We start from the raw sequence: 11,466 nt of genomic DNA, 5'->3' as shown, positions 1-11,466 counted from the left end.
GGACACGACTGAAGCGACTTAGCAGCAGCAAGCCCTGATTACCTAATGGCTGAGTGGAGTGTAAGACTGGGAACTTGAGAAAAACAAATATAGGAAGAGAGTTAGAGAAGCAGAAACATGGAGGATGTGTGGACGGTAAAAGGGAGAGAGAATGAGACACAGCCACGAGGGGCGTGCTCTGAAGCGCAGCCCATCTATTTCCTCATTCACTTTGCTTTTCTCGTCTCTTTTGCTTTATAAAGACTCCACAAAGCTCATTCAAAGCCCTGTGAAATTCTTTTTTTTTTCTTTTTTTGTGGTCAGGAAATATTGGACCCAACCCAGAAGCTGTTCAGCTCACTCAATCTCTCAAACACCAGCTGCCTCAGTGATGAGTTGGTCTATCCAAGAGGTGGTTATTTAGCCAACAGACAGATGGCCGAGAGTGTCAAGTTAGTTGGTGTATTGTTAGTCATTCAGGATGCCCATAGCCAGCCCGGAGAGCCAGAAGCCAGAAGCCAGTGGATTCAGAAGCTATAGCTTCTCACCTTGGAATTGTTCCTAGAATCCTGCAGGTACCCAATTAGCAGGCAAAGGGCAGATTTTGCTTCATTGAACCCACAATCTAACAAAGAGGAGGCATTATCAGAACCCCAGGGGCAGAAAAGAAAGTGGCTGAGCCAGTAGCTTGGCCAAAACTGAGTCACACTCACAACCCAGTGTGAGGAAGGGAAAACAAGGCACAGCTGTGAAGACAGGCGTCCAGGGGAAGGAAAGGCTACTGAACAACACATTCCTTCCAGGGGCAGAGGGTGGGTTATTACAGATCACGAAGAATGCATGAGGACTAGAGAAGATGTAAATGAATTTTTGAAACTAGTGTTGTAATTGGAAATACACTCAGAGAAGGAAGCCAAAGTTAGAATCTGTGCCACATCGCTTTATTCTTTAACGTCGACAAATATCTAACACACGTGTACTATGCGCCTGGAACTGTTCTGGGAAATCAGCTATATTACGGTGAGCAAAAAGAAGTTCCCTTCTGCCCTCATGTAACTCACAACACGATGCGGAAGACAGTTTGAGTCACATGAAAAAGCAGTGATGTGAAATCGCAGCCCTGGGGATCACTGTAAAAGCACACAAAGCTCTGAGGTCATAAGATGATCTAACCACGTGTCTAATGATACATATAAAATATTTGTTATTTAATTTATTATATATGTTTATACACACACATATACCTCTATCTCTCTCCCTTGGGCTTATGGTCAATAGCTTTTATTAGAATTGTGTGATTTGAGATCTGTCTTCTTATTCCTTAAGTTTCATTCCTGTTTGTTCTCTACTGATATTAATACTTCTACGGATACAGTCAGTTTCTGTTCTGAATTCGGTTCATCACAGACAAAAAATTAGTTCTGAACATACCAAAAGCTCCGTTGGATTTTCTTTTCAACCTTTCTTGTATGGTCTTACGGGAAAGACATGAAGACAAGTGTCCTGCAATCAAATCCACCCCTTCTGCAGCAGCCTCTCAGAGCCTCTCTTTCCTCATCTGTGAAATCAGGGTGGTAAGATATCTCAGATAAAGATATAGTTAAAGATCTATATCTCAGTTAAATGGGAGAATTTATCAGCAATTGCGGCTTCTCCAGACATGGGGAACCAATGGAGTTGCAGTGCATTCCAGGGTTAGACTCTAAACTTAGCGCACAGGGGAACGTCGTACATGCGTGCGTGCTAAGTCGCTTCACTCGTGTGCTCTTTGTGACCCCACGGACGGCAGCCCACCAGGCTCCTCTGTCCATGGGATTCTCCAGGCAAGAGTACTGGAGTGGGTTGCCATGTCCTTCTCCAGAGGATCCTCCCGACCCAGGGATCAAACCCACGTCTCCTGCATTGGCAGGCGGGTTCTTTACCACTAGCGCCGCTTGGGAAGCCCCGAGGGGAGCACTGCTCAGGTCAAGTGCTCCTGGAGTTCTGACAGTGGGGCTGAGAGAAGCTCCCAGGGAGCCACCATTGGTACATTTTCTGTCGGAGTCAAAACAAAGTGCCGTTTTTTTCAGCTGGGAGACAAAGTGGTTGGCTTGCTTTTAGCGGCCATGTTCTAGGAAGATACCTCTCTTTAAACACGAGGCTCACACGCAGCCACGAGAGAGGCTCATCTGAGAGAGGCAATGGGAACGCAGACGGTCAGCTCCTCCGCCAGTTCAGGCCTCCTACCCCACACTCCCCCCAGGCAAGTGCTGTGAAGGGCGGTAGAGACGAGGGTGACCTTGTGGACTGAAGCTTTCTCCCTCTTCCCCCTGAGAATGACAGAGAAGCTCAGGGCAATGAAAAGCATCTAGGACCTGCAGCTGCCAAATAAATAGCTGGATGACCAGCTCCTCAGGACACCTCCGCCTGGCTCCCTCCCCACGTGGCTTTCCGGTTCCTCAGACTGTGATGCTGTTTCCCACAGCCATGCTTGACCTTCACATTCACTAAACGCATCTCTCAGACACTCTGAGTGATGAGACCCCATGATTAAGAGAACGGGGAAGGAAGGAATAAAAAAGAAAACACAACTCTTTGACTGTTCTTGCAGGAAGCTCACAAACTGAGCTAACAAACGCCTTAGTTTTACCTAAGAGCTTTGTGGTTGTTGTTTAGCCACTAAGTCATGTCTGATTCTCTGAGACCCCATGGATGACAGCACGCCAGCCTCCTCTGTCCTCCACTATCTCCTGGAGTTTGCTCAAATTCATGTCCATTGAGTTGGTATACTATCTAACCATCTCATCCTCTGTTGTCCTCTTCTCCTCCTGCCTTCAATCCTTCCCAGCATCAGGGTCTTTCCCAATGAGTCAGTTCTTTGCAACAGGTGGCCAAAGTATTGGAATTTCAGCTTCAGCGTCAGTCCTTCCAATGAATATTCAAGGTTGATTTCCTTTAGGATGGACTAGTTTGATCTCCTTGCAGTCCAAGGGACTCTCAAGAGTCTTCTCCAGCACCACAATTCAAAAGCATAAATTCTTCAACACTCAGCCTTCTTAAGTTGGGCTTTAGCCAGACAGAATTATTGCAGCTTAACTCTTGTCAGCCTCATTACTCTAAAACTCAGGCACTCATCTGATGGCAAAAGCTTGCCCACAAATTGACTTTGGTTATTGTGTCTGCACTGGGCATCTGGAACTTGAGTCTCTCTCCCACTTGGTGAAGCTGTGTTCTCTCCTGTTATAACATTGATGAGGTTCAATTGTGGCCACTTCTCGCCAACAGTCGATGAGCCTTGGTCCAGGGTGCAGTGGTGCAGCTTTGCCTTTAGCCAGGAATAGATTCCAGAAATTACCGACAACAGTCACGACTCACCAAAGAACGCTCAAACTACTGCACAATTGCACTCATCTCACACGCTAGTAAAGTATTGCTCAAATTCTCCAAACCAGGCTTCAGCAATATGTGAACCGTGAACTTCCAGATGTTCAAGCTGGTTTTAGAAAAGGCAGAGGAACCAGAGATCAAATTGCCAACATCCGCTGGATCATCGAAAAAGCAAGAGTGTTCCAGAAAAACATCTATTTCTGCTTTGTTGACTATGCCAAGGCCTTTGACTGTGTGGATCACAATAAACTGTGGAAAATTCTGAAAGAGATGGGAATACCAGACCACCTGACCTGCCTCTTGAGAAACCTGTATGTAGGTCAGGAAGCAACAATTAGAACTGGACATGGAACAACAGACAGGTTCCAAATAGGAAAAGGAGTACGTCAAGGCTGTATATTGTCACCCTGCTTATTTAACTTATACGCAGAGTACATCATGAGAAATGCTGGGCTGGAGGAAGCACAAGCTGGAATCAAGATTGCGGGGAGAAATATCAATAACCTCAGATATGCAGATGACACTACCCTTATGGCAGAAAGTGAAGAGGAACTAAAGAGCCTCTTGATGAAAGTGAAAGAGGAGAGTGAAAAAGTTGGCTTAAAGCTCAACATTCAGAAAACGAAGACCATGTCATCTGGTCCCATCACTTCATGGGAAATAGATGGGTAAACAGTGGAAACAGTGTCAGACTTTATTTTTGGGGGCTCCCAAATCACTGCAGATGGTGACTGCAGCCATGAAATTAAAAGACGCTTACTCCTTGGAAGGAAAGTTATGTCCAACCTAGATAGCATATTCAAAAGCAGAGACATTTCTTTGTCAACAAAGGTCTGTCTAGTCAAGGCTATGGTTTTTCCTGTGGTCATGTATGGATGTGAGAGTTGGACTGTGAAGAAAGCTGAGTGCTGAAGAATTGATGCTTTTGAACTGTGGTGTTGGAGAAGACTCTTGAGAGTCCCTTGGACTGCAAGGAGATCCAACCAGTCCATTCTGAAGGAGATCAGCCCTGGGATTTCTGTGGAAGGAATGATGCTAAAGCTGAAACTCCAGTACTTTGGCCACCTCATGCGAAGAGTTGACTCATTGGAAAAGACTCTGATGCTGGGAAGGATTGGGGGCAGGAGGAGAAGGGGACGACAGAGGATGAGATGGCTGAATGGCATCACCAACTCGATGGAGATGAGTTTGAGTGAACTCCGGGAGTTGGTGATGGACAGGGAGGCCTGGCGTGCTGCAATTCGTAGGGTGGTAAAGAATCAGACATGACTGAGTGACTGAACTGAACTGAGCTCTTAATTATGAACCTCCTATGTTCCCGATACTGAGCTAAGCACCCTGCTTATGTTTCCTTGTTCAATCCCCACCATGAACTATGGACTATTATTTTTATAATTGCAGTTTTCCTGACTGAAATAAGGTCTGTAACTTCCCCTGTGGTCATAAAGCCAGTAGAAGATGAAGCTGATCTAAGTGCCCTATTTTCAACCAAAGGAATAATAACCTGACTGCATAAGGACCCTTGGGGGATGTGCCCCACCAGTGGCATCTACAAAGTCACTGTGCCATCTGCTTCAGGCTCAGCCAGGTGTTGGTTAAGAAACAAATTTCCAATTTGTGAGAAGAACCACCATCTCAGACTAGGGCCTGAGGACCTGCACTGGAGACAAGCCTCCCAGCAGATTCCTGTGAGTAGAAGCTACTGATGCAGATGCTGTGTTCAGACCCTCCTCGTGTCTGAGACAGAAATGAGCGTGACCAGCACAGGCTACAGTTGTCCTCAGGCGCTGACATGTCCTGTGAGGAGCTGGGCTGAATCTAAAATGCAATCAGCTATTTTGATACTACTCATGAGCTTTACCAGTTGCAATGTAATTTTTTTTCTTAAATGTGGACTGGGAGGCTTTATATGTCTGGGTGTCTTCCTAGACTTTGAGTGAATTATTTTTTAGAGTTGGATCAATATGACAAAAGAAAGGAAATTGTAGTTCAACCAATTCAGCTTATGAAAAAGAATGTTAGTTCCTTTTCTTTCCAAACTTTAATTAAGTTTAAATTATATATATAAAAAAAAGTCAATGTAGTAGATTTCTATTGGGCAGTCTTTCCAGCACCCTTTTCCTTTAAAAAAAAAACTTATTAAATGTGAAACACGAGGTGATATATGATTACTGTGACCATTCAAATCATAAACTGATTAAGTAAAATTAATAGTTTATTTTTCTTTTATATTGTTTCTCTACTGTTAACAATTTGCCATCTAGCTTTTCATATTTTCCTTTGAATAACAGAAATATCCATATCTACATACACTTACAGTCTGTCAACATGGAATCACACATTGCAGATTAATCTGTCCCTGGCTCCTTTCCACTTCATTACATATTACTTGCAGCAGTTTTTTAGGAATTGTACTCTCCTCTGAGATGGTATGTACCTAACAGAAGCAGAAGATATTAAGAAGAGGTGGCAAGAATACACAGAAGAACTGTACAAAAAAGATCTTCACGACCCAGATAATCACAATGGTGTGATCACTGACCTAGAGCCAGACATCCTGGAATGTGAAGTCAAGTGGGCCTTAGAAAGCATCACTATGAACAAAGCTAGTGGAGGTGATGGAATTCCAGTGGAGCTATTTCAAATCCTGAAAGATGATGCTGTGAAAGTGCTGCACTCAACATGCCAGCAAATTTGGAAAACTCAGCAGTGGCCACAGGGCTGGAAAAGGCCAGTTTTCATTCCAATCCCAAAGAAAGGCAATGCCAAAGAATGCTCAAACTACCGCACAATTGCACTCATCTCACACGCTAGTAAAGTAATGCTCAAAATTCTCCAAGCCAGGCTTCAGCAATATGTGAACCGTGAACTTCCTGATGTTCAAGCTGCTTTTAGAAAAGGCAGAAGAACCAGAGATCAAATTGCCAACATCCACTGGATCATTTAAAAAGCTAGAGAGTTCCAGAAAAACATCTATTTCTGCTTTATTGACTATGCCAAAGCCTTTGTGTGGATCACAATAAACTGTGGAAAATTCTGAAAGAGATGGGAATACCAGACCACCTGATCTGCCTCTTGAGAAATCTGTATGCAGGTCAGGAAGCAACAGAACTGGACATGGAACAACAGACTGGTTTCAAATAGGAAAAGGAGTACATCAAGGCTGTATATTGTCACCCTGCTTATTTAACTTCTATGCAGAGTACATCATGAGAAACGCTGGACTGGAAGAAACACAAGCTAGAATCAAGATTGCCAGGAGAAATATCAATAACCTCAGATATGCAGATGACACCACCCGTATGGCAGAAAGTGAAGAGGAACTAAAAAGCCTCTTGATGAAAGGGAAAGTGGAGAGTGAAAAAGGTGGCTTAAAGCTCAGCATTCAGAAAACAAAGATCATGGCATCCGGTCCCATCACTTCATGGGAAATAGATGGGGAAACAGTGGAAACAGTGTCAGACTTTATTTTTGGGGGCTCCCAAATCACTGCAGATGGTGACTGCAGCCATGAAATTAAAAGACACTTACTCCTTGGAAGGAAAGTTATGTCCAACCTAGATAGCATATTCAAAAGCAGAGACATTACTTTGCCAACCAAGGTCCGTCTAGTCAAGGCTATGGTTTTTCCTGTGGTCATGTATGGATGTGAGAGTTGGACTGTGAAGAAAGCTGAGCGCCGAAGAATTGATGCTTTTGAACTGTGGTGTTGGAGAAGACTCTTGAGAGTCCCTTGGACTGCAAGGAGATCCAACCAATCCATTCTGAAGGAGATCAGCCCTGGGATTTCTGTGGAAGGAATGATGCTAAAGCTGAAACTCCAGTACTTTGGCCACCTCATGCGAAGAGTTGACTCATTGGAAAAGACTCTGATGCTGGGAGGGATTAGGGGCAGGGGGAGAAGGGGACGACAGAGGATGAGGTGGCTGGATGGCATCACTGACTGGATGGATGTGAGTCTGAGTGAACTCCGGGAGTTGGTGATGGACAGGGAGGCCTGGTGTGCTGCGATTCATGGGGTCGCAAAGAATGGGACACGACTGAGGGACTGAACTGAACTGAACTGAACTGGATCCTGCTCCAGATTTCCATGTACCTAGTTATGGGAATCATTCTGTGTGCACTACAAGGGGTGGACATGTGATCCCAGGGAGGGGTGGGCAGGGAATCAGTCTGTTCCCTGAGATTTGGGGGTACCCTCTGGGTGGATGGATCTGTTATGTGTACAGTTTGGGAGTAACAGTTGCCATTGTCTATTATGTAAGCTTCAGAAAAAGCTGGATTGCAGTGAGCAAAAAATCGTGAAGTTGTGCCAAAGAGAGAGAGATGGAGATATAGATAGATGATAGATCTAGATATTTAATAGGAGATGATAGATAAATCGATAGATGATAGATAGACAGAGGAAAGGCAACATTCTGGGTTACCTGCAAGGCTTCACTACGTTCCCAAGGTTCGGTTTTGCCCTTAGACTTGTGACATAGAGTCTTTCCAGTAAATCCTCTTTGCCTCATTGGCCTCCCTTTCTTGGACCTAAGCATGGATCAAAATTTTCAAGATCCCTCTTAAAAAAAAACAACCCAATCAAAAGATGGGCAGAAGACTTAAATAGACATTTTTGCAAACAAGATAAGCAGATGGCCAATAGGCACATGAAAAGATGTTCAGTTCAGTTCAGTTGCTCAGTCGTGTCTGACTCTTTGCCACCCCATGAACCGCAGCATGCCAGGCCTCCCTGTCCATCACCAACTCCCAGAATTTACCCAAACTCATGTCCATTGAGTCAGTGATGCCATCCAGCCATCTCATCCTCTGTCATCCCCTTCTCCTCCTGCCCCCAATCCTTCCCAGCATCAGAGTCTTTTCCAATGAGTCAACTCTTCGCATGAGGTGGCCAAAGTACTGGAGTTTCAGCTTTAGCATCATTCTTTCCATTGAACACCCAGGACTGATCTCCTTTAGAATGGACTGGTTGGATCTCCTTGCAGTCCAAGGGACTCTCAAGAGTCTTCTCCAACACCACAGTTCAAAAGCATCAATTCTTCAGCGCTCAGCCTTCTTCACAGTCCAACTCTCACATCCATACATGACCACAGGAAAAACCATAGCCTTGACTAGACGGACCTTGGTTGGCATAGAAATGTCTCTGCTTTTGAATATGCTATCTAGGTTGGACATAACTTTCCTTCCAAGGAGTAAGTGTCTTTTAATTTCATGGCTGCAGTCACCATCTGCAGTGATTTTGGAGCCCAGAAAAATAAAGTCTGACACTGTTTCCACATTTTCCCCATCTATTTCCCGTGAAATGATGGGACCAGATGCCATGATCTTCATTTTCTGAATGTTGAACTTTAAGCCACCTTTTTCACTCTCCTCTTTCACTTTCATCAAGAGGCTCTTTAGTTCCTCTTCACTTTCTGCCATATGAGTGGTGTCATCTGCATATCTGAGGTTATTGATATTTCTCCCCGCAATCTTGATTCCAGCTTGTGCTTCCTCCAGCCCAGCATTTCTCATTATGTACTCTGCGTATAAGTTAAATTAGCAGGTTGACAATATACAGCCTTGACGTACTCCTTTCCCTATTTGAAACCAGTCTGTTGTTCCATGTCCAGTTCTAACTGTTGCTTCCTGACGTGCATACATGTTTCTCAAGAGGCAGGTCAAGTGGTTTGGTATTCCCATCTCTTTCAGAATTTTCCACAGTTTATTGTGATCCACACAGTCAAAGGCTTTGGCATAGTCAATAAAGCAGAAATAGATGTTTTTCTGGAACGCTCTTGCTTTTTCGATGATCCAGCGGATGTTGGCAATTTGATCTCTGGTTCCTCTGCCTTTTCTAAAACCAGCTTGAACAAAGATGTTGAACATCACTAATTATTAAAAGAAATAAAGTGATAGTCATTCAATTGTGTCCAACTCTTTGAGACCCCGTGGACTGTGGCCCGCCAGGCTCCTCTGTCCATGGAATTCTCCAGGCAAGAATACTGTGGTGGGTTGCCATGCCTTTCTCCAGGGGACCTTCCTGACCCAGGGATCGAACCAGGGTCTCCTGCATTGCAGGCAGACACTGTATTAGAGTGGATTTGATCCTGATAATTTATCGCTAATTATTAGAGAAATGCAAATCAAACTAAAATGAGGTATTACCTCACACCAGTCAGAATGGCCATCATCAAAACATCTACAAATAATAAATGCTGGAAAGGGTGTGGAGAAAAAAGGAACCCTCCTACACTGTTGCTGGGAAGGTAAAGTGGTGTAGCCACTATGGAGAATAGTATGGAGGCAATTTAAAAAACTAAAAATAGAGCTACCATATGACCCAGCAATCCTACTCCTGGATTATACCCAGAAAGTGGAAAACTCTAATTTGGAAAGATGCCAGTATTTGGAAAGCACCCCAGTATTCAGAGTGGCACTATTCACAGTAGCCAGGATGTTGAAAGCAACCAGAATGTCCGTGAATAGATGGATGAACGGATAAAGAAGATGAGGTACATAAATATAATGGAATGTTACTGACCACAGGAGTATTACTCTCCTATGCAAGAATAGTTCAGGTTTTAATTTACTTCTAATAATTTACTTTACGATGTGCACAGATGCAGAGAAGTGAAATTGCTAAAGGTCTAGCAACAGAATTCTTAGCATCAAATGCAACCTGGGAATCTCAGAAAAGTGACACATTTGGATCAAAATCATAACTAAGATTTTTAATACTACATCTGCAACAAGAAAGAAAGAGAAATGAGGTAGGTAGAGAGGGAAGGAAGAAGGAAGGAAGGAAGAAGCAGATGTGTGTTGTGGCTGGAATGAAACTTGGGCTTGATCCTGTTTCTTTCCTCCTGGGGATGCTGGGGCTGGAGAAGGCTTGGGGAGCAGGTGATGCTTCTGTTCCCCAAATGTTAGGAAAACATGTCCCATAGGCAGGGGATTGGATTTGGTAATGTCTTTTGCAGGAGTTGCATGGGCTTGTGTGGTATGATTTCTGGGATATAGTTCTACTGAGGATCCTGAATGCCGAGGAACAGTAGTAGGTTACTACAACCAGCTCAAGTGAAATGCGTTTTATTACAAGGATGCAGGAGCCTCTCAAAAAACTCAAGGTTGCTGGACATCTTGTGAATAGGAGTTAAGAAACTGGAGATGGTTCACTCCCTCTCTCCTTCTGTTTCTCAGCAGTGTGGAGAGTTGGCCTCTGTCCACCAGTGTGGTCACCCCTGTTTCTTCCAGCATACACACACACAGAAGTCGCTCAGTTGTATCCGACTCTTTGCGACCCCATGGATTGTAGCCCACCAGGCTCCTCGGTCCATGGGATTTTCCAGGCATGAATACTGGAGTGGGTTGCCGTTTCCTTCTCCATCTTCCAGCATAGTCGTCTGCTTAAACCCGTTGATGGCCAGTTCAGGAGACGACAGGCCTCTCCTCTGCACGACCCAGCGCTTACTAGAGACCATCTGTGTCCCACTCAGATCCCAGAGAAAAGCACCAGCCCCACTTTATCTGGTGGAATCAGGACACAGAAGCATAGGCTTCTGGTACCAAATGGGCTGACTTCCCTAGGACCCAGGGCCTCCCCTTGTTCAATCACCTATGGTGGGAACGGGAGACAAGGCCCTGTGATTTACAATGCCAGATTGCTTCTCCAGTAGGAGCCAAAGGAAAATGCAGTGTCCGCATCTTTAGAACCCCCTCAATAGGGGACGCCTGTTAGTAAGGAACCAAGACTTTCATCTCCAATTACCTGGGAGGCATTGCATAAATCTTACTGAGAGAGATTCATTTAAGCCAGTTTATATCATAAAATGAATGACTGATACCAACCTTCTCTCTGGAGGAGTCAGTCATTTCACAATCAATTTCTGAGTCCCTAATATGGTCATCATGCTGGATTTGGGGGCTACAAAATGAGTACTTTGTAGAGAGGAAAAGAGGGAGGGAAGAAGTTTCTTTAAACCTGAGTTCTTGCAGGAAGAAAGATACCCAGGGAAGAAAAGGATGCTGGGAGAATATATTGGGGTTGGAGGGAAGACAACTTATCGACTATTTAACAATTTTGTAGTCAACAGAGCTTTTTTTCCTCCAAGTTCTTCCAGCCTGAAATTGAACAGCCCA

The sequence above is a fragment of the Bos javanicus genome, chromosome 13 (genome assembly GCF_032452875.1).
Source record: "Bos javanicus breed banteng chromosome 13, ARS-OSU_banteng_1.0, whole genome shotgun sequence".
NCBI classification, from domain to species: domain Eukaryota; kingdom Metazoa; phylum Chordata; class Mammalia; order Artiodactyla; family Bovidae; genus Bos; species Bos javanicus.
This window is presented reverse-complemented; position numbering follows the sequence as displayed.